This window comes from Dromiciops gliroides, chromosome 2 (assembly GCF_019393635.1).
Source record: "Dromiciops gliroides isolate mDroGli1 chromosome 2, mDroGli1.pri, whole genome shotgun sequence".
In the NCBI taxonomy this organism is placed as follows: domain Eukaryota; kingdom Metazoa; phylum Chordata; class Mammalia; order Microbiotheria; family Microbiotheriidae; genus Dromiciops; species Dromiciops gliroides.
In genome coordinates, this window is record NC_057862.1 from 261,703,192 (window position 1) to 261,727,509 (window position 24,318).

At 39.9% G+C, this 24,318-nt stretch overlaps 1 protein-coding gene and 1 non-coding gene across 2 annotated transcripts in view; one reads left to right on the forward strand and one right to left on the reverse strand.

The window, feature by feature from the left end:
• Positions 1 to 12,271: 12,271 nt before the first annotated feature.
• On the reverse strand, positions 12,272 to 12,378 carry LOC122744818. Its single transcript, XR_006355161.1, has one exon. It is a non-coding gene; the product is annotated as a U6 spliceosomal RNA (small nuclear RNA).
• A 9,949-nt stretch (positions 12,379 to 22,327) lies between these two features.
• The window catches only part of SUSD6 (sushi domain containing 6), a 112,420-nt gene continuing 110,429 nt past the window's right edge, over positions 22,328 to 24,318 (forward strand). The window contains exon 1 of the mRNA XM_043983937.1: positions 22,328 to 22,551. The gene's annotated coding sequence lies outside the window, so the exon portion shown is untranslated. The remainder of the gene's footprint in view (positions 22,552 to 24,318) is intronic.

Consider the following 24,318-nt stretch of genomic DNA (forward strand, 5'->3'; position numbering starts at 1 on the left):
CATATGGGGGTTCATAACGAAATGTGGGGATTGTGAAAAAATTGGCAACTGCAAAAGGTTATGTATACCTATTTTATATACCTGGGGTCACATAAAAATCTCTCAGTTGAAAAGGCGTCACAAGTGGAAAAAGTTTAAGAAGCCCAGTGCAAGCAGACCCAACTGCCCCCAGGGCTTGTAATTTGTTGATTCCGCAGAGTCTGCTAGGAGGTGTTTGCACTTTACTCTGGGCAGGACCTCTGCCCCTGGAGGTTAAGTCTTTCCTAAGGTGTTATCTTAGGAAGACAACTTAGGTTGTCTTAGGAAGACAACTGCTTTACCCCAACTTTTGTTTATTTTTGCCTCTCTACTTTGAGATGGTGTTCTTTCAGGCCAATTCAGGCACCTTCCCAGAATCCTCTCCTATATTAAGCTGAAAAGTGCATTGTGGATATCTTTTTTTTTTTCCAGAGACCCAGGTTGTTAAACATTTCCCAGCATACTTTATACATCTTCCTTTCATTTTCTATTCCCATTCCAAGGTTCTCATCCACCTACTAATTCTCTCCTAGATACATTTTGTCTCAAAGCTAAAGAGTATGCCTGGCACATAGTTGCCTGAATGTCTGCACCTATTTCTGCTAATAGCCTCAAAACTTTCTTCTCTTGAGTCTCACATCAGTTATTACACCTGACTTCCTTTTTCTCATGATGAAGAGTTCTATTCTGCTACAGACCTTACCAAGCACTGTGGATAAGTAAGACAAAGGGATTTATTTTTAACCACAGCTAAAGGTATCCTGAAGTACCTGGTGAATAGACCTATGTTTTCTCTTTATCCACCAGAGGGCACCCACTTATCAGGAAATTGAATAAATGATCCCTTTTTTTTTAGCATTAAAAAATCAAGAATGGGGGCGGCTATGTGGCACAGTGGATAAAGCACTGGCTCTGGATTCAGGAGGACTGGAGTTCAAATCCAGCCTCAGACAGTTGACACTTACTAGCTGTGTAACCCTGGGCACGTCACTTAACCCCCATTGCCCCACAAAAAAAAAAAAAGAAAGAAAGAAAGAAAAATCGAGAATCTTTAGAGCTGGAGGGGAATCTTAGAGATCATCTAATTTATCTGTCTCATTTTAAAGATAAGGAAACTGAGGCCCAGAGATGCAAAGTAACTTAGTTAAAGTCACACGCAAAAATAAGAGAAAGAAAAATAAAGAATAAATAAATAAATTAGGGACAGAGCAATGATTATCAACACATCACACACATTACACTTGAAGGTTTAATAGAATGCTTTAATAATCTTGTGCGGTAAACTATGGGAGTATTATACATGAGAAAAAGTGAGGCTGTGAGATGCTTTTGATTGTCCCATAACTACAAAGCTAGTGTTTATGGCAGGATTCAAACCCAGGTTTCCAAATTCCCAGCTCAATATTCTTTCTGCTAGTGCTCACATTAGTCATAGCTTATATTAAAACTTGTTTACTTTTGGAAAGAGTTTTAAGGTTTAGAAAGTGCTTTCCTAGGGGCAGCTAGGTGGCACAGTGGATAGAGCACCGGCCCTGGATTCAGGAGGACCTGAGTTCAAATCTGGCCTCAGACACTTAACACTTACTAGCTGTGTGACCCTGGGCAAGTCACTTAACCCCAATTGCCTCACTGAAAAAAAAAAAAAAGAAAGTGCTTTCCTCACAATACTGTAAGGTTGTGACAGAATTACAAAAGTTTAAATGCTACTGTGCTTTCCATATTACATTATCTGGTCTCTGTAATTCTATTGTTTTTGTTGTTCAGTCCAACTCTGTGACTCCATGGACAGTATGGCAGGCTCTTCTATCCTCCACTATATCTCAAAGCCTGTCCAAGCTCATTTTCATTGCTTTCATGAAACTGTCTACCCATCTCATCTTCTGCTGCCCCTTTTCCTTTTGCCTTCAATCTTTCCTGACACCAGGGTCTTCTCCATTGGAATAATTGTGAGTCTAAAAAACTTAAGCTTTAGTTTCAGTATTTTACTTTCCAGGGAATAGCCTAGATCAATTCTTAAAAAAATAATAAACATTTTTAAAGTTTCGAGTTCCAAATTCTATCTCTCCTTCCCTCCCTCTTCTCCCCCCTCCCTGAGGTGGTAAGCAATCAGATATAGGTTATACATGTGCAATTATGTAAAACATTACCATGTTAGTAATTTTGTGTAAGAAAACTTGAATCAAAGGGAAAAAAGTGAAAGTGAAAAATAGCATGCTTCAGTGTTCAATTAATATCAGTTCTTTCTTTGGAGGTGGATAGTACCATCAATCCTTTGAGATTGTCTTGAATCATTGTGTTGGTTAGAATAGTTAAATCATTTACAATTCTTTATCAAACAATATTGCTGTCACTGTGTACAATGGTCTCCTGGTTCTGCTCAATTCACTATACATCAGTTCATATAAGTCCAGGCTTTTCTGAAATGATCTGAAATGTTTGTCATTTCTTATAGCACAGTAATATTCCATCACCACCATATACCACAGTTTATTTAGCCATTCCCCAACTGATGGACTATCCTTTGATTTCCAATTCTTAGCCAACACAAAAGGAGCTGCTAGAAATATTTTTGTACAAATAGGTCTTTTTCTCTTTTTGGGGATGTCTTTAGGATATAAACCTAGCAGTGGTATTGCTGGATCAAAGGGTATGCACAGTTTGATAGCCCTTTGGGCACAGTTTCAAATTGCTTTCCAGAATGGTTGGATCCTTTCACAACTCCACCAACAGTGGATTAGCACCTGAGTTTTCCTATATCCCTCCAACATCCAATATTTTCCTTTTTTGTTATATTTGCCACTCTGATAGGTGTGAGGTGATACCTCAGAGTTGTTTTAATTTGCATTTCTCTGATCAATAGAGATCTAGAGCATTTTTTCTTATGACTATAGATAGCTTTGATTTCTTTGTCTGAATATTGCCTGTTTAGATCCTTTGACCATTTATCAATTGGGGAATGACTTGTACTTTTATAAATTTGTTTGCTTTTTTTTTTTTTTAGTGAGACAATTGGGGTTAAGTGACTTGCCCAGGGTCACACAGCTAGTAAGTGTTAAGTGTCTGAGGCCGGATTTGAACTCAGGTACCCCTGACTCCAGGGCCCGTGCTCTATCCACTGTGCCACCTAGCTGCCCCTACTTTTATAAATTTGACTCAGTTCTCTATATATTTGAGAAATGAGGCCTTTATCAGATATTTGTTCCAAAAATTCTTTCCCAGTTTTCTGCTTCCCTTATAATCTTGGTTATATTAGTTTTGTTTGTGCAAAAACTTTTTAATTTTATATAAACAAAATGATCTATTTTACTATTGCTCTCTGTATCTTCTTTGGTCCTAAATTCTTCCTCTGCCCATAAATCTGACAGATAAACTATCCCATGCTCTCTTAATTTGCTTATGGTCTCACCCTTTATGTGTAAATCATGTGCCCATTTGGACCTTATTTTAGTGGTCTGAGATATTAGTTTATACCTAGTTTCTGCCATACTGTTTTCCAGTTTTCCCAGCAATTTTTGTCAAATAATTAGTTCTTGTTCCAAAAGCTTAGATCTTTAGGTTTATCATATACTAAATTACTATAGTCATTTACTATAGTGTAATTTGTACCTCTTCTATTCCACTCATCCACCACTCTATTTCTTAGCCAGTATCAGATTGTTTTGATAATTACCACTGGTACTGCTAAACCACCTTCTTTTCCATTTTTTTTTTCATTGATTCCCTTGATATCTTTGAGCTTTTTTCTTCCAGATGAATTCTGATATATTTTTTTTCTAGCCCTACAAAATATTTTTTGGATTGTTCGATTGGTATAGAACTAAATAAATTAATTAACTTAGGTATGATTGTTAATTTTACTTTATTTTTACTTTATATGAGCAATTCATAATTTTCCAATTATTTAGAAATGACTCTATTTGTGTAAAAAGTGTTTTGTAGTTTTGTTCATTCATATAGTTCCTTGGGTTTGTCTTGGCAGGTAAACTACCAAGTATTTTATTTGGTCTACAGTTATTTTAAATGTAATTTCCCTTTCTATCTCATACTGCTGGACTTTGTTGCTATTATATAGAAATGCTGATGATTTCTGTGGGTTTATTTTGTATCCTGCAACTTTGCTAAAGTCTTTTTTTTTAATAAAAATATTTTATTATTTTCCAGTTACATGTAGAGGTTGTTTTCAACATTTGTTTTTATAAGATTTCTAGTTTCAAATTTTTCTCCCTCCTTCTCCCCAAGATAGCAACCAATCTGATATAGGTTATATGTACAATCACATTAAACATATTTCTGCATTAGTCATACTGTGAAAGAAGAATAAAAGCAAAAAGGAAAAACCTCAAAAAAGAAAAAATATAAATAATATGGTTCAATCTGCATCTAGATTCCATAGTTCTTTTTTTTTTCTGGATTTGGAGAGCATTTTCCATCATGAGTCCTTTGGAACTATCTTGGACCATTGTATTGCTGAGAAGAGTCAAGTTTATCACAGTTGATCAACACACAATGTGTACAATGTTCTCCTGGTTCTGCTCATCTCACTCAGTATCAGTTCATGTAAGTCCTTCCACATTTCTCTGAACTCCTCCTGCTCATCATTTCTTACAGCACAATAGTATTCCATTATATTCATAAACCGCAACTTGTTCAGTCATTCGCCAATTGATGGGCAACCCACCACAAAAAGAGCAGCTATAAATATGTTTGTACATATGCATCTTTTTCCCTTTTTTGTGATTTCTTTGGGAAAAAGACCTGATAGTGGTATTGTTGGGTCAAAGGGTATGCATAGCTTTATAGCCCTTTAGGCATAGTTCCAAATTGTTCTCCAGAATGGGTGGATCAGTTCACAGCTCCACCAACAATGCACTAGTGTTCCAATTTTTCCACAGCTTCTCCAACATTTATTATTTTCCTTTTTTGTCATATTAGCCAATCTGATGGGTGTCAGGTGGTATCTCAGAGTTGTTTTAATTTGCATTTCTCTAATCAATAGTGATTTAGAGTATTTTTTCATATGGTCATAGATAGCTTTGATTTCTTTATCAGAAAACTGCCTGTTCATGTCCTTTGACCATTTCTCAATTAGGGAATGATTTGGATTCTTATAGATTTGATTTAGTTCCCAATATAGTTTAGAAATGAGGCCTTTATCAGAATTACTGGCTATAAAAATTGTTTCCCAGCTTTTTGCCTCCTTTCTAATTTTGGATGCATTGCTTCTGTTTGTACAAAACCTTTTTAATTTAATGTAATCAAAATCATCCATTTTGCATTTCATAATATTCTCTATCCTTTGTTTGGTCATAAACTGTTCTCCTTTCCATAAATTTGAGAGGTAAACTATTTCTTCCTCTCCTAATTTACCTATGGTATCACCTTTTATGTTGTAAGAATATTTTTAAATTTGGGGCCTAAATCTGACTGGGGGGGCCTAATCTAATTGGAGGACTAATCTGGGGACTTTTGACTGGCTGGCTATCTGACTGCTATTAATTTAATATGGGCCATACACTGCTCCCAAATTGATAACAAACGATTAAGGGGCAGCTAGGTGGCGCAGTGGATAAAGCACCAGTCCTGGATTCAGGAGTACCTGAGTTCAAATCCGGCCTCAGACACTTGACACTTACTAGCTGTGTGACCCTGGGCAAGTCACTTAACCCGCACCGCCCTGCAAAAAGAAAAAAAAATCAATGTAAACGATAAGGATGCAAATTATACTACCTGTCTGCTTTTAATAAGGGCCTTTTGCCGCCACTTGCCTCCAGCTTTCTCCAACTTTCATTCTTTTTCTCCTTCACTCCAGCTCCCCACTTCGCTTTTACTGCTCCACTCCTTTCTTCTAACTCCAAGCTCCTTTCACTTTGTTGACCCTCCTGAAAAGCCCCTTAGCATCCTCACCGCTGTTGCCAACCCCCTGGCATCTCTAGCATCTCTGTATCAAAGCCCTTCCTTGTTCTCTCTCTCCTGTACCATCTTCCCCCTCTCTTGTAAGCCTCAGTCTCTTTAGCAAACTTGTAGCAGCCTCCCTGTCTGTCTTCTCCAACTTCTCTTGCTTTCTCCCACTTTGCTTTCTCCCCTCACCTGTACTGTCTCCTAGTGCTCAGGCATCCTGCTCTGTCCATCCTCCCTTACTGTCTTCCCAACCTTGCTTTCTCCAACTTCCTGTACCGTCTCCCCGGTATATATCTACCTTCTCTCCCGTTAAGTGACTTGCCCAGGGTCACACAGCTATTAAGTGTCAAGTGTCTGAGGCCAGCTTTGAACTCAGGTCATCCTGAATCCAGGGCTGGTGCTTTAACACTGCACCATCTAGCTGCCCCGATCCATTAGCTTTGAAATTTGGCTATAAAATGTTCCTGGGAGTTTTCATTTTGGGATCTCTTTTAGGCGGTGAAGAATCAGTGGATTCTTGACATTTCTATTTTGCCCTTTGGTTCTAATATATCAGGGCAGTTTTCTTTGATAATTTCTTGAAATTATCCAGGCTTGCTTTTTTTTTTTTTGATTATGCCTTTCAGGTAGTCCAATAATTCTTCTATTATCTCTCCTGGATCTATTTTCTAGATCAGTTGTTTTTCCAATAAGAAATTTCACTTTTTTTTTTAATTTTAAATTTTATTTTACTATATCTTGATGTCTCATAGTCGTTAATTTCCATTTGTTCAATTCTAATTTTGAGGGTTTTTTTGTTTTTTGTGGGGCAGTGAGGGTCAAGTGATTTGCCCAAGGTCACACAGCTAGTAAGTGTTAAGTGTCTGAGGCCAGATTTGAACTCATGTCCTCCTGAATCCAGGGCCAGTGTTTTATCCACTGCTCCACCTAGCTGCCCCCTCTAATTTTTAAAGAATTCTTTTCTTCAGTGATCTTTTGTACTTCTTTTTCCATTGGCTAATTCTGTTTTTAGGGAATTATTTTCCTCAGTAAATTTTTGTTTATTTTTTCCCATGCTATTGACTTTTTTTTCATGGTTCTCTTGAATTATTCTCATTTCTTTCCCCACTGTTTCTTCTACTTCTGTAATTTGCTTGTTTTTTGTTTTTTGTTTTTTTAGTGAGACAATTGGGGTTAAGTGACTTGCCCAGGGTCACACAGCTAGTAAGTGTTAAGTGTCTGAGGCTGGATTTGAACTCAGGTACTCCTGACTCCATGGCCGGTGCTCTATCCACTGCGCCACCTAGCTGCCCCTGTAATTTGCTTTTTTGTTGTTGTTGTTGTTTGGGTTTTTGTTTTTTTTTAGTGAGGCATTTGGGGTTAAGTGACTTGCCCAGGGTCACATAGCCAGTAAGTGTTAAGTGTCTGAGGCCGGATTTGAACCCAGGTACTCCTGACTCCAGGGCCGGTCGGTGCTCTATCCACTGCGCCACCTAGCTGCCCCTGTAATTTTCTTTTTAAAGTCCTTTTTTAAAGTTCTTCTAGGAATTCTTTTTTGAGATCAATTTACATTTTTCTTTGAAGCTTCACCTGTAGCCATTTTGTGACTATTGTCCTCCTCTAAGTTTATGCCTTGATCTTCCCTCTCACAATAGTAACTTTCTATAGTCAAGCTTTTTTGGGGTTTTTTTGCTCATTTTATGCCTTTTTTTGCGTGTGACTTGGTGTTTTTAGAACAGAGTTGGGCTCTATTATTGCACTGTCCTAAGTTTTTGTGCTGAGGCTATGGGTCTTACTGGTGGCCTTCACTTGGGTTTCAGAACTTAGCCACTTGCTTTTTCTGTAGCTTCCCTTCTGACTGATATTGGGGGATTGGTCCTCCCTTTTGGCCTTCCCTGTGTGTTGGCTGGCCTTCTCCAGGGGTTGTGCCCTGCTGCTGGGGTGCTATAGTTAACAAGAGTCTTTCTGGTAGCCGACCCTGAAGGAGGATCTTGTTGCTAGTCTGCCCCAGGGGTGGTGTCTTGCTTCTGGGTTGCTAGATTAACAGGGCTTCTCTGTTAGCTGAACCCTGGAGGAGTAATTTTGTTGCAGATCAGCTCGAGGGTTGGGGCCCCCTGCTCTTGGTTTGCTATGAAAAAAGTCTCTCTGCTGAAAGGCCCCAGGGGTGGGATCTGGCTATTGGCTAGTCTTCAGGTGGGACTGGCCAGCAGTGGGGTCAAGGACTCCCTAGTGATTTGTGCAGGTGGTAGGGTGGCTTGTGAATGTCCTTGCTATGCTGCCCAGACTGCTTGTTTGCCTAGGGAGCTGCTGGTTTGCAGAAGAGCAGGGCTTCACTGGCGGATTGCCCCAGGCTTTGAGCCCTGCTTCAGGTTTCCCCTCTATGAGCATAGCTGCTGCTATTGCTGCTCTTGGACCTCATTTCCTTCCCACACAGGTAAGACAGACCTTTCTTTCCTGTCAGGCTGATAAGCTGTTTTCTTGCTCCTGGAACAATTCAGAGGCAGTTTTCTATTGGTTTGGAGGGGAAATTTGGGAGAGCTTCAGAGGGTTCTTTCCTCACTCTGGCATCTTGGCACTGGAAGTCCCAAATTAATTTCTTTAAGTATTGACTGATTTATTTCCTTGTTGTCCAAGGGACTCTCAATAGTCTTCTCCAGCACCACAATTCAAAAGCATGGATTCTGTAACACTCAGGTTTCCTTATAATCCAATTCTCACAGCCATACATTGCTACCAGAAAAACCATAGTTTTGAGTATATGGACCTTTGTCAGCAAGGTGATGTCTCTGCTTTTTAGTATGCTGTCCAGATTTGCCATAACTTTCCTTCCAAGGAGCAAGCATTTAAAAAAAAATTTCATGGCTGCAGTGACCATCTGCAGTGATCTTTGAGCCCCAAAATATAAAATCTGATACTGCTTCCTTTTCTTTTCCTTCTATTTGCCAGTGATGGGACTAGTTGCTAAGATCTTTAGGTTTTTGGTTTGTTTGTTTTAATGTTAAGCTTCAAGCAAGCTTTTATACTCTACTGTTTCACCTTCTTCAAGAGGCTTCCTAATTCTTCTAATTTTTCTGCCATCAGAGTGGTATTTGCATATCTGAGATTGTTGATATTCTGACAGCTTTTTTTTTTTTTTGCAGGGCAATGAGGGTTAAGTGACTTGCCCAGGGTCACACAGCTAGTAAGTGTCAAATGTCAAGTGTCTGAGGCTGGATTTGAACTCAGATCCTCCTGAATCCAGGGCCAGTGCTTTATCCACTGCGCCATCTAGCTACCCCTAAAGAAGTTATTGGTATATTTTGCACTTAGTGGGACTCCTTAATGTTAATAGAATAGCTTCTATTTTTAATTTTTTATGTGTGTGAGGCAACTGGGGTTAAGTGAATTTCCCAGGGTCACACAGCTAGTAAATGTCAAGTGTCTGAGGCTGTATTTAAACTCAGATACTCCTGAATCCAGGGCCAGTGCTTTATCCACTGCACCACCTAGCTGCCCCACCCCATTTGTTTTTAATAATAAACATTTTTATTTATTTAAAGTTTTGAGTTCCAAATTCCTTCCTTCCCTCCCTCCCCTCCCCACCTTTCTAAGACAGTAAGCAATCAGATATAGGTTAAACATGGGTAATCACATATGTATGTATGTGTGTATATTTGTGTGCATAGATACATATATTTGTAAAAATAGGTCTTTTTCTGTGTTTGGGGATGTCTTTGGGATATAAACCTAGCATTAATTCCAGCTTTTGATTCATCCAGCCTGTCATTTCACATGATGTATTCTGCATATAATTTTAAAAAGTGGGGCAGCCAGGTGGTGCAGTGGATAAAGCATGGCCCTGGATTCAGGAGGACCTGAGTTCAAATCTGGCCTCAGACACTTAATACTTACTAGCTGTGTGACTCTGGGTAAGTCACTTAAGCCCAATTGCCTCACACAAAAAAAAAGTAAGGTCAAGTATAGGACAAGCCTTGTCCTATGCTTTTCCCAATCTTAAACCAATCAGTTATTTCATATGTCATTTAAACTATTGCTATTGACAATTTGGTCTCTAGTTCCTCTGCCTCTTCAAAAATCAGCCTGCTCTTCCAGTAATTCTTGGTTCACATATTGCTGAAACCTAGCTTGTAGAATATTAAGCATAATATTGTTGGCATGTGAAATGAAAGTAATTGTTCAGCAATTTGGACATTCATAGGTATTGCTCTTTAGGATTGGGATGTAAACTTGATCTTTTAAAAAATTTTATAAAAGTATTTTATTATTTTCCATTTACATATAAGGATTATTTTCAATATTTGTTTTCATAGAATTTTTAGTTCCAATTTTTCTCCCCCCCTCCCTTCCCTCCCCCCTCCCCAAGACAGAAAGCAATCTGATATAGGTTACATATGTACAATCACATTAAACATATTTCTGTATTAGTCATTTTGTGAAAGAAAAATCAGAGCACAAGGGAAAAACCTCAAAAAAGAAGGGGGAAAAAAGCAGCCCAAAAGTAGAAACAGTATGGTTCAATCTGCATTCATAACTCACAGTTCTTTTTTCTGGATGTGGAGAACATCTTCTATCATGAGTTCTTTGAAATTGTTTTAGATCATTGCACGGCTGAGAAGAGCTAAGTCTATCACAATTGATCACACAATGTTGCTGATACTGTGTACAATGTTCTCCTGGTTCTGCTCCTCTCGCTCAGCATCAGTTCAGGTAAGTCCTTCCAGGTTTCTTTGAAATCCTCCTGCTCATCATTTCTTACAGCACAATAGTATTCCATTACATTCATATACCACAACTTGTTTAGCCATTCCCCATTGATGGGCATTCCCTCGATTTCCAATTCTTCACCACCACAAAGAAAGCTGCTTTAATATTTGTGTACATGTAGGTCCTTTTCCCTCTTCTATGATCTCTTTGCGATACAGACCTATTAGTGGTATTACTGAGTCAAAGGGTATGAACAGTCCCTTAGCCCTTTGGGCATAATTCCAAATTGCTCTCCAGAATTGTTGGATCAGTTCACAGCTCCACCAATAATGCATTAGTTGTAAACTTGATCTTTTCCAATTCAGTGGCCACTGTTGAGTTTTCCAAATTTGTGGGCATATTGAGTGCAGCACTTTTAACAACATCATCTATTAGGATTTTAAATAGCTTAGTTGGGATTCTATCACTTCCACTAGTGTTTTGTTAGCAATGTTTCCTAAGGCCTACTTGACATCATTTTCTAGGAAAAATGGCTCTAAATTAGTAACCACATCATTTTTAACTTTTATAAAATTCTTTTATTCATTTTAGCCACCTCTTCTTTATCTCTTCTACTTCTAAGTCCCTCTCATTTTTGTCTTTTATCATGCACATTTTGGCATGTGATATCCCTGTATTCTCTCAATATTTCTTGAAGAGCTCTTGTCTTTCCCATACTGTTATTTTCTTCATTTTTTTGCATGGCTCATTTAAGAAAAACTTCTCATCTCTTTTTGCTGTTCTTTGGAATTCCACATAAAATTGGGTATATCCTTTCCTTTTCCTTTCACTTTCCTTCTTTCATCAGCTATTTGTAAAGCCTTATAAAACAACAATTTTGCTTCCTTGCTCTTCTTTTTCTTTGGAATGTTTTTTGTTGCTTCCTCCTGTACAATATTGAGAACCTTTGTTCATATTTCTTCAGGCACTCTATTAGATTTAAACCCTTAAATATACTTATCACTTACACTTCTGATATCTAGGTCACTCATACATACTCTGATGGTTTTCCCTACCTTTTTTTTTCAGGGCAATGAAGGTTAAGTGACTTGCCCAGGGTCACACAGCTAGTGTCAAGTGTCTGAGGTCAGATTTGAACTCAGGTCCTTCTGAATCCAGGGCTGGTGCTTTATCCACTGTGCCACCTAGCTGCCCCCCTACCTTCTTTAATTTAAGTGTGAATTTTGTAATAAAAAGCTCATAATCTAAGCCACAGTCAGCTCCAGGTCTTATATAGAACTTCTCCACCTTTGGCTACAAAGTATATCATCAATCTGATTTCGATATTGACTGTCTGGTGGTGGCCATGTATAGAGTCTTTGGGGTTATTGAAAAAGAGTGTTTACTATGACCAGTGAGTTATCTTGACAAAACTCAATTATTCTCTGCCCTGCTTCATTTTGTACTCCAAGTCCAAATTTGCCTGTTATTCCAATCATCTTTTGCATTCCAATCCCCTATGATGAATATGACATCTTTTTTTGTTGGTGGTAGTGTTACTTTTAGAAGGTGTTAGATTCAAATAGCTATCATACTGTCATTTTTGAGATTATAAAGCCCAGTACTGCTTTTCTCATCCTTTTATTACCTATGACAGTTACTCCATTTCTTCCAAGAGATTCTTTTTTTTCTTTTTAATATGGAACGCTTCATGAATTTGCGTGTCATCCTTGCACAGGGGCCGTGCTAATCTTCTCTGTATCATTCCAATTTTAGTATATGTGCTGCCGAAGCGAGCACTTTTTTTTTTTAATTTTATTTTTTGCGGGGCAATGAGGGTTAAGTGACTTGCCCAGGGTCACACAGCTAGTAAGCGTCAAGTATCTGAGGTCGGATTTGAACTCAGGTACTCCTGAATCCAGGGCTGGTGCTTTATCCACTGCTCTACCTAGCTGCCCCCCCTTCCAAGAGATTCTTGCTCATAGTAGTATATGTAATGGTCACCTGAATTGAATTCACTCATTCCCATCCATTTAAGTTCACTGACACTTAAGATGTCCATATTTTATCTTTCTATCTTCTATTTGACTACATCCAGTTTATTCTTTGTGGGGCAATAAGGGTAATTGACTTGCCCAGGGTCACACAGCTAGTAAGTTTCAAGTGCCTAAGGTCAGATTTGAACTCAGGTCTCCTGAATCCAGGGCTGGTGCCTAGCTGCCCAATTTTATTTCTTATAATTTTGTAACTATAAGTGCTGTTCTTCTTTGCTCTGGGAAATATAAACAAATTGATACTGCTTGTTATAGAATAAAGATATACACATACACATTTACAGTTAGCTATAAGTTAGGCCTTGTTAACATCTTTATTTATTGGAAATGTATTCAATCCTCTCATATGGAGTCTTAATAGTATTCTCATATAGAAAATCCCAAGGGAGAAAGTCAGAGGCACCTCTATAAGGTTGTTGCTGATTCTTCAATTTCTTTTAAAGCTATCATTTTTTTCTCTTTCACTCTCACTGCTCCTCCTTCCCCCATAGAACAATTTAAAAATAAAATTAAAACCTTAAACAAATATGTATAGTTCAGAAAAACAAATTTGGTCATGTGCAAAAAATGCAGGTCTCATTCTGCATTTTAAGTCCATCCTCTCTCTGGCAGGAGATAGGTAGTATGTTTCAACCTCGATCCTCTGGTCTCCTGGTTTATCTTTTCATTGATCGGAGTTTTAAAGTCTTCCAGATTTGTTTTCCTATGATAATGTTGTCATTGAATTATCATTCTCGTAGTTCTATTCACTTCACTCTGGAGAGACATTTTCCAAATTTCCTCTGAAACTGTTCATTTTACCATTTTTTATGACACAATAATATTCTGCTACATTCCTATACCATGTTTTTTGTTATCTTTTCTAGTTTGATGCATATGAGGGGAAACCTTAGGGTTGCTTTAAGTTGCATTCTCTGATTATTAGTAATTTGGAACATTTAAAACATTGGTTATTGATAATTTGGATTTCTTTCTTTGAAAATTACCTGTTTAAGGGGCAGCTAGATGGCGCAGTGGTAAAGCACCGGCCCTGGATTCAGGAGTACCTGAGTTCAAATGTGGCCTCAGACACTTAACACTTACTGGCTGTGTGACCCTGGACAAGTCACTTAATCCCAATTGCCTCACTAAAAAAAAAAGAAAAGAAAATTACCTGTTTATATCCCTTGATGGTTTATATTCTTATATCTCTTCGGGAATGGCTCTTAGTTTTATACATTCAAGTTCCTTATGTATCCAAGGCCATCCTCTAGACATTCCTCCTAAACTCATGAATCAGGAAGATTCATGCCTGTATCACTTGGCTAGTATCCTAGAAGTGCTTGTTATTCCTTATTTTGTGGAGGGGCATTGATGAGGATACTGCTGAAGAATTGGATTTCCTCCTCAATCAATTAATGAAATCACAGAAAATAAGGAGTAGGAAACAAAGACAACAGGTATTTAGGCTTCAAGTGAAGTGTAAAAAAGAGCTTAGACTGTTAGGCCATGTCTATTCCCCTCCAGCTCTGTTTTTGACTCTTAAGACCTTGCCACCAAGCCTCAACTACCACTATCCTGGAACTTCCCCTCAGAATCTGGGGTCTTCTTTCCCTGGAACAACTGTGCCTCTCCAGCACCCCTCTTCCATTGGTGAGTTCCTTCCCAGGCTTCCATTTTTGGCATAGGCCTATGCTAGCCATGTTTTGTTCTCCTTCTGACTCTGCTTCTGAGTCTCAGGAGTTTCCCAACAATCCCAACCCCTTTTCAGCTCCTTTTTCAGTGGCTGGTGTATTGTCTAGCCAAATTAAAATATAAGCTCCTTGAGGGCAGGTACATCTCTCCCTTTTTTGCTTATATTATATCCCTATCACTTAGTTTAGAGCCTAGAACATAGCAAGTACTTAATAAATGCTTGTTATCTTGTTACCTCTGGGTACAATTTCACCTCACTCCAATCCAGAAAGCAAGGCACCTCCCAACAACTGCACCATTTTCATCTTCTAAGTCCTTCCTGAGAAGCTGTCCCTTGACCACAGAGTATTACACTGGTTTGTACATAGATATTTGCATGTTATCTCCTCTCATTAGACTGTGAGTTTCTTGAGAACCGGGATTGTACTTTGCCTTTCTTTGTATCCCCAGGGTTTAGGATAGTACCTGACAAATAGCAGGCATTTAATAAATACTTATTAATTAATTGACTAAGTCTTGTTCATGGACTTCCTTTGCCTCTCTCTAGCACATGATATTGGAGTATCACATAATCACTAATTTGGAAAGCATTTGCCACCCAATGAAGGATTTGAAATGAGTAGAAGAAACTGATTAAGTTTCTTCTTTTTCATTTTTAAAGTCTTCAAACTCTCATTCCAATGGCAGCATTATGCTAATTTAGAGGTTCAACTTGCTATTTATATCACCTTCAGCAAGTCTCTTAATCTCTTTGGGTTTCTTCATCTGTAAAAATGAGAGGAATACTTTTGACCATCTATACTTCCAGCTCTAATATTCTATTACCCTATGTATAACTTCCTTGCTTGAAGATCCATGAGTCATTCTTAAACAAAGGATTCATTCTCAATTCTTTATGTTACCTCTAGTAAGAATACTACGGGGGGGGGGGGGCACATTTGGGTGGCACAGTGGATAAAGCACCAGCCCTGGATTCAAGAGGACCTGAGTTCAAATGTGGCCTCAGACACTTGACACTTACTAGCTGTGTGACCCTGGGCAAGTCACTTAACCCTCATTGCCCTGTCCCACCCCCCCCCCCAAAAATACTACTCACTTAACAAGTAATCCCTCCTGCTTCCCTTCATTAGCACAGACTCCTCTGTCTGGTACTATTCCAGTGCTGGCAATAAACACATTGACGGTCTGGGGGAATTCACAGTTCTTGAAATCAAGATGAAATTGCATAGATTCTTATGACATATGAAAAACAGGACTAGGTTGACTGTAGGAGACTCAGGAAGGAAGGCCACTGGCAAAGGAGTATAAGATACCAACAAGTTTCATTAATTCCACCTTCAGAACATCTCCTGACTCACTACCGCTGCCCTATAACAAGCTTTTATCATCTGTGATCTAGTCTATTACAAAACCTTCCTAACTAGTTTCCCTGCAATCAGGTTCTCCCTTCTCTAATCTATCCTTCATATAGCTTGTCAAACAGATATTCTTAGAGCATAGATCTGACCATTCCACTCCCTTCCTCAGGAAATTTTACCTCTCCTGCTTTTCAAGGTGTGTCTGTCTTTCAGTTTAGCTGGCCAGTTTAAACTTTAATCCTAACCCCATAACAGATGAACGTTTAGAAAAGATCTGGGGATTTTAGTGGATTCCAAGATCAATAAGATTCAGCAGTGTGATTTCACAGCTAAAAAGGCAAATGGGATCTGAAGTACTGAATGAATGAATGAACATTTATTAAGTATTTTATATGTACCAAAGACTGTGCTTAGCACCGAGGACACAAATACAAAAAGTGGAACAGTCCTTGTCCTTATGAAGTAGCATACATTATAGTAGGGGAAAATAAAATTTTTAGAGGAGTGGTGTCTAGTGAAAGAAATTTTGGGGTTTTTGTAGACACAAGAAGAGTGAGAGGATTCCCAGGGCAGTGGACTGATACACCCTTTCCAGAAGCAATGGTACTTTTGGTTTGATTACTGTGCCTAGAGCAAAAGGTAGAAGGGTTGGAGGTCCGGGTGGTATATACTCAGGAGCAGGCAGATGTTAAGATGGTGTGAGTGGATGGAATGTGAAGGTAAAGCAACATCAGCACAATAACAGAATAGTGGGTCAAGTTCTGGATGCCACAGTTTAAGAGGTATGCAGGGGGAAGCTAGGTGTCGAAGTAGATAAAGCACCAGCCCTGGATTCAGGAGGACCTGAATTCAAATCCAGCCTCATACACTTGACACTTACTAGCTGAATGACCCTGGGCAAGTCACTTAACCCTCATTGCCCTGCCCCCCCCAAAAAAAGGTATGCAGAAAGTAACCAGGATGGTCAAGGGCTACCTCTTTCAAGAGTCTTTTCTTGATTCTCCCAGGTATTAGTGCCTCCTCCCAAATTACATTGTATTTATTTTGTATGTATCCTGTATTTGTTTATTGGTGAACATGTTGTGGTCCTCTAATAGATTAATAATAGCTAGTATTTATATTGGACTTTAAAGTTTGCAAGAGTTTGAAGGGGCTTGGGGAAGCCATTTATTAAGTGTCTACTATGTGACGGGTACTGTCCTAAGTGCATTACAAATATCATCTCATTTGATCTTCACAATACACCTGGGAAGTAGGTGCTACTATTAGTCCCATTTTACAGTTGAGGACATTGAGGCAGTTAGAGGTTAAGTAATTTGCCCAGGTTACACAACTAGCAAGTATCTGATACAGAATTTGAACTTAGGTCTTCCTGACTCTAGGTCCAGTACTGTATTCACTGAGCTCCTTGAATAAAGGCACTGTTTCCATTTTTAAAATTTCTATCTTTAGCACCTCATACAATAATTGGCCAGAATGGAGCTTAATAAATGCTTATTGATTGATTATTTAATTGATTTGGGAGAGGAAGGAGGAAGAAGAGGAGGAGGGGGGTTTGGGAGAAGAGCATCTTCCGGAGTAGTTGTTCTAGAAGAGCTTTTGGGACTTTCATAGCATCAGCCAGAGGGAGCCATTTTCTCCCCATCCCGATTGCATCTCCCTGAGTGCATTGCTTAGACTTCAGAGAAAGAAGAGAAAAAGACAGAAGAAGCAGGGTATTCACTCTGAAATGTAATAGAAAAAAGTCCTATATTGGAGTCAGTGCTAAACCACTTACTGTATTACTTTGGACAAGTCACTTCATTTCTCTGAACCTGAATTTCCTCATCTATAAAATGGGAATAATAATTCTTCTGTCACCTGACTCACAGCCTTGTTATAAGGAACTAGTCTATGTCAAACATTCTTTACCCAGACACTCCACCCCCCCAGGATTCTTATCCTAACTGTACACAGTTGACTTGTTCTGTAAACTTGTATAAGTTGTCTTTTCTTAGTTTCTTTGTATATAAAACAGGGCTACTTGATAGCTGGTGCCACAGGGGCTAGAGCAATAAGCCTAGAATCAGGAAGACCTGAGTTCAAATCCAGCCTCAGACATTACTAGATGTATAACCCTGGGTGAGTCACTTAACCTCTATTTCTTCAGTTTCCTTAACTGTAAAATGGGGATAATAATAGCGCCTACCTCCCAGGGTTGTTGTGTGGATCAAATCAGATAATAATCATAAAACATGTAGCACAATGCCTGGTACATAATAAGCACTATATAAATGTGTTTGGTTTTTTTTTTAAACCAAACATCTGCCTGCTCAGTTTCCTCATCTGTAAAATGGGAATGCCTACCTCCTAGGTTGCTGTGAGGATCAAATGAGAAAACTGTAAAGCACTTGGCACAGTACCTGTCACATAGTAGGCACTTAATAAACATGTCTCCCAACCCTTCCCTGCCTCCCACCCACTACTCATTCACTTAACCAAGGTTATTGTGGAGAATGATTCATAAAAACAATTGTAAAGAACCTTCTTGATGATGAAGAGCACTAAAGAAAAGCAACATCTTCACAATGAATGCTCACAAGTCAACAAACATTTATTAAGTACCTATTAAAGGCAAGTCCCTGTGCTAGGATACAAAGATTATATACACCCTTGAACAAATAGGATGTCTAAATTCTATGTTTGTAGGGCCCCTAATTGAACTGCGGGTGTCCAGTGAATCCGCAGTTCATGTCCTGAGAGTCCCAAGTCATAGAAGACCCTAGAACACTTAGGCATGGCACTATCTGGACACCCAGACCTTTTAGTTATTGGTTCACCACTATGAATTTTTATCTTGTCTTTTACCTTAAGAGAACATTCCTGGGTGCTGAGCCAAGTCACAGATAGCTAAAGGGAAACTGATGAAGGCGATGAGGTTCAAGCAAGTAAGCTGGAAAACATCCTATCCCTAACTAATTTGCTCATCCTTTACTAAGGGATTCAAAAGCAGTCAAACTATTCTACTAGTCCCTTGCCTGTCTTCCCCACTCTGAAGCCCATAGTAGGCTTCAGATAAATAGAATAGGTACTTGCTGGGTGATCATGGTCAAATCACTTAATTCTCCTGGTTGAAGTTACTTCATTCATAAAATGGGAATACTGATGCCATTTCTTTCAATATTTGTGTTGTACTGAGAATTAAGTGATATAATACACATGAAAGTAAAATATTGTACCTAAGCCTCAGTTTCTTCATCTGCAAAATAGGACTAATATGAGGCCTTCTCACAAGGTTGTAACCCTTAAAAGGTTATATAAATGTGGATTATTGTCTTAAAAGTATAAAGTGCAGGGGCAGCTAGGTGGTGCTGTGGATAGAGCACCGGCCCTGGAGTCAGGAGGACCTGAGTTCAAATCCAACCTCAGACACTTGACATTTAACTAGCTGTGTGACCCTGGGCAAGTCACTTAACCCCCACTGCCCCTCACAAAAACAAAACAAAAACAAAGTATAAAGTGCTTTAGAGGTACAAGTGGTTATTATTTTTTATCTGTTATCTTAAACAACAACAATACTTGAATTTTACCCTAAATCATTTAAGTACTTTGTTACTTCAATATGTTGATATATCAAATGGATTTGTGATCCTATACAAATCCCAATCCATCCAAATCTTCTCATCCTAAGCAACTGTTGTCCTTCTCCCATAAACTATAAAGGATCTACTCAACTGGCTAGAGACCTCCAGCCTTTCAACATCAAGTGTATACCAGTAAAGGATTTGACCTGTGTACCTGTTATCCCTCCATCTCACTAAATAACCAACCTAGTTCCTTTTCTTGCCATATATCTCTTACATGATATCTTCTACGTCACATCCTTTGTGCAAGCCATTGATGGTAATAGATTGCAGTCTGTCTATGCCCACCATAGACTGCTCATTGTTCTTTGTGTCATCTGTTAATCTGATTCTTTGGAGATTGTAATGTCCATGATTCATAGCTATACAGGGTCACCAGTAAAAAATGTTAGTGCTAAAAAGATGGAAAGCCGGTTTGTCAACATGCCTGCAACTTTCAAAATATTTCCATTTGTCTCTCCCAAAGAGAGGGTCCATGTTGAAACATGTCTCTCCCCTAAAGAGTTATGGCACCAACTCTGCCCCTTACATAGGTCTGAAGCAACATGTCAGCATTCTGTCCACCATTTGGAATCATGTCTCTTCAAAATACATAGTCATGCGCCTGGGAGTGCCCTTCTCCCCATCTCTCAGCTTGGGTGGGAACAAAATTACATATATGAATCTGAATTATTATTAACTCTTCTGTATATCTTTTTCCTCATCTAAAACTTGAAATCTAAAGCTGCAATGTCTTATTTCAAGCTGTCTATAGTACCTATCATTGTATTTTGAAATTTGGAGACACTTTATTTGTTTGTTGAATGAAAGAGTTGGAAATAACATTGCCAAACACTTTATAAAATAAAAAGTAAGATACAAACACCGAGTAATAAATAGTTTCTGTGAGATAAACTACAGGTGTAATTCTCTGTAGTTAGATGTAATGACTAGGGAAGCAAGGAAGTTCAAGTTCTTCATAGGAGTTTGGAAGATATATGGGTATGCAAATTGCCTTGGCACAAGGAATAATTTTGAGATTTCATTTTATGACAGTAGTGGTCATTGTTTATGCTACTTCTGACAGTAGACTGACTCAGAATATCTGACCTTGACCAGAGTAGTTCAGTTGGTTTCCCTACCTTTCCTTAGTTCTCTGTCAGTTAAGTGCTGGATTTCATATCATAGGCAGGTATTTCTTTGTTTTCTTTTGTCATGTTTTTTATCCTATGTTTTAAAAGAATGGTTCTTACTCTAAAGAAACTTACAAAAGTTGTACCTCTTAATGATCACACATCAGTGACTCTTAGGGATATTGTGGTGATTATTGGTTGAAGGAAGTATACCATTTCAAGAATCATTCAAGCATACAATGTAACAAGATTAGTTACACCAAAGCACAACATTAAATATGGCCAGATATAAGGAACAATAAGAGCTGTCAAACTACTGCTACAAAATATCCTAATAAAACTTCAGAAAATAAGAAAATACTTCTATAGAGATCTAGAGAGCAGGAAGGATTTACTGTGTTTTTACAGTGCATCATAGGCTTTTTAAAATTGGAAAAACAGTGAGAAGACTAGTAAATAAATTGTATTGATGAAACTTGCTTTTTCATTTAAGGCTCTAAAAACTATTATCAGTCCAAGTGAGCCTCTAAGATCCAAGGATCTTGATCAGACTGAAAACATCTATTCTCTAACCCCAAAATACTTTGGCTATCTTCGACTTCCTTGAAGTTTTGTTTCAACTGAGGGAATGATGAACTGTGTAAATATATTTATATACTGGGAAGTAGAACTGTTCTGGAATTAAATTTCCAAATGGAAACGAAAAATTGCTATATAAGCTTCTGCCAGGCCACACATCAAGATCACAAAACTTATCCAAGTGAACAAGATAAAGATGTTTCAAAAGCTTGGAAACTAGACTGATTTAAAATCTGTAAAAAATTTATGGTCTTTATGTAATCAAAGCTATAATCTAAGGTGGCTCCATGGATAGAGTGTTGGACCTAGTAGTCCAGAAGACTTTTGGTCAAATTCCACTTCAGACACTATCTGAGTCATCTTGAGTGACACTTAACTACTATTTTCATGAGTTTCCCTATCTATAAAATGGGGATAAAATTACCATCTACCTCCCAGGGATGTTGTGATGATAAAACGAGATATTTGTGAAGGATTTTGCAAATCTATCTAGGAAAGGCAGGGTTGGAATACTAAATTCTACAGAATCTAGACATTCTACTATTACAGATATATATATTTAGTAACAGATATATAGCATATAGATATGCTTATGTATTTAGTGACAGATTTAACATATAAATCTCTATGTATATATGCTATATATGCTAGTTATTATTATTAAGGATATATTTGGGGAAATGGGATGCCTGTCAAAGGTGTACTTAATATACAATGTGATAAAAACATGATTTCGTGATGAAGAATTAAAAATGTGTCAAAACCTAGTGAACTCAGTGCTCAAGTAAAAGAAGTGATAGCAGCAAAAGGATACATTTAAAAAAAAAAGATGCAAACAACTGTAGGGTTTATTGTACCTGTCAATAAATTTAATTATTTCACTCTGCTCTAGTTGACTCGCCGCAAGTTCCGGTAAAGGCTCGGGGTCCCTGGAGCCCCGAGGCCCCGCCCCCTTCTGACAGCGTGTGCGCCTTTCAGCGGCGCGTGCGTGCAGGCGCCGGCGGCAGTGGAGGAGCCGGAGTCTCGCCCTGGTTGGTTGCCGGAACCCAAACGTTCTGAAGTTGTTGCGTCCCTTTTGGTGCCCCGCCCCCCCCACTCCGCCTTCCTTCTCTTTGCTCTCCGCCCCCCCCAACCCCCCCCCCCCCCCCCCCCCCCCCCCCCCCCCCCCCCCCCCCCCCCCCCCCCCCCCCCCCCCGCTCCACTCCCGACTCTCGACCCCGCCTTCCCGGCTTTTCTCCCGAAAGGCTCTTCCCCGCCCCCAGTCCAGTACTGCTCAGCTGGGGCTGTGACGCGGCCGCCTCCACCGCCTTCCATTCTCTGAGCCCTGCGACAAGCTCCCCTCCCCCTCCCCCTCGCTCTCCCGCCCCTCCCCCTCCTCCCCGCAGCTACTGCCTGCGCGAGGCGGACGGACAAGGGCACGCGGGGCCTGGCGGCTGAGACTGGGCTGCGGAGCCCGCGGAGGTGGCGGCGGGCGGACAGGCAGGCGGACAGGCAGGCGGCCGGGCGGGCAGCCTGGAGCAGCCGACATCTGGCCAGAGGGCGCAGCGCCTGCTCTTTGCCCCGTTGCTCCAGGGTGAGTTGTCACTGCCGGGAAGGGAAACCCGAGATGACGGGGACCTGGGGGCGTGGGGGAGGGGGAGCTTTGTGTCCCTTAAATGCCGCGGGAGCAGCAGGAGGCAGCGGCGTCTCCTCCTTCCCACCCCGGCCTGTCACCAGGTAGCGTCCAGTGCCTGGTCCAGCGCGGCCTGAGGAGGCCCATCTCGGGGGGTGCTGGGTGCACATTTCCTCCTGGGAGAAGGAGGCAGGTGGGTGGCAGAACTTGGCTCCCGTCTCCTCTGCAGGCTGGGTCTCAGCTGTCACTGGGTAGTATGGGGGGGGGGGATGCGACACGGGGCCGGGGAAGTCCTGAGAAGTGCTGGGCCAGGGGCTGCGAAATTGACAAGTGGGTGAGGTTCCCTTGGAGTAGGGGTAGCCGCTGCGTAGCACAAGAGTTTGGCATCGGAGAAGGGGGCGTCGGGGCAAAATGTCAGTTATACACATACACAGCCCCTCCCCACCACCACCCCACTCCCAGCGACCAAGACCTGAGGACCAGACGACTTTGCATCTTTTCCGGTGCAAAAACAAAACCGAGATATACGAAGGGGGGGGCGGAGGGGGGGAAGGGACAGGATAGAGAGAGAGAGTATGACAGTGTGTCTTCTAAAGTCGTCAGCAAGCATTTATTAAATACCTATTGTGTGCCGGGCTCGAGTTCTGGGGATACCGAGAAAGGCAAAAACAAAACAAAACAAAACAAAAGGCAGTTCCAGCCCTCAAGATCTCACAATCTAATAGAGAATGGTGTTTGAACTGAGTCCTGGCGACTCGTACTCGGGCTCTTCCGAGTTAGACACAAGAAAACGAAAGCTTCTTCTTGCTTCCTAAGATTCTGGAGAAGCCTTTTCGTTTCATTCCCCCCCCCCTCCCCCGCCAAGTATTGACCTGATTAATACGTTTTAGATCCTGCTTCAGTTTTTTAGTCTGTCGTTGCAAGCAGTTTGATTTGATTGTACAGAGGATTTCCTGAGGAAACCTTGTAATGGTAGGAGGAAACTGTCAATATCTCACTTATGTTTCAGTCTCGAAAACTTTTTTATCTTGGTAAGAGGCTCGATGAAACCACTTCCTGTTTTTTGAGACTCTCAAGAGGAAAAAAAAACACATAATCTTCGGTTGTTGTTGATTTTTTTAAAAGCAATTCTAAATATGAATGGGTACAGTTGGACTAACCTTGTCAGGGTGGCTGGACAGTGTCTGAAACTGAGGGGGGAAACCCTGTGAATAGAAGAATATGTGGTGAAAACTATGTTGTGAAATCAGAAGTCAAGGATAAGGTTAATAGAAAGTGCAAATATTTCAGCGAAACCACTTTGAATCCCCTTTTGGAAAAGTTGATGTATTTACAGCTGAGCTTAAGAACTATTGTTCATAGGAGGTTAAAGGCCCTTGGTTTTCTACTGAGGGGATGTGTCTCTACATTTAATAATTGTTCTTCTGTTTTCCTTTATTGTTGGACTAAAAACTGCATACATTGTATCCCCAAAGGTCTTAAACTGCACTAAGACTTTTAGGGCACCCTTTATATGTTTATAAGGAGATGCCTCTAATGAATAATGCATAGATGCTCATCTGCCTGTTCTAGAAATTCTGTTCCCAGATTCCACTACAGACCAGAAAATATCAAATGAAGTTTTGGATCTCTGAAACTATTGAAGCATTCCAGAACTGGAGAATTACTTTTATCCCTCAAGTCAAAGAAGAGACTTTAGGCTAGGAAGAGGTTTCCAGATTTCTGTCT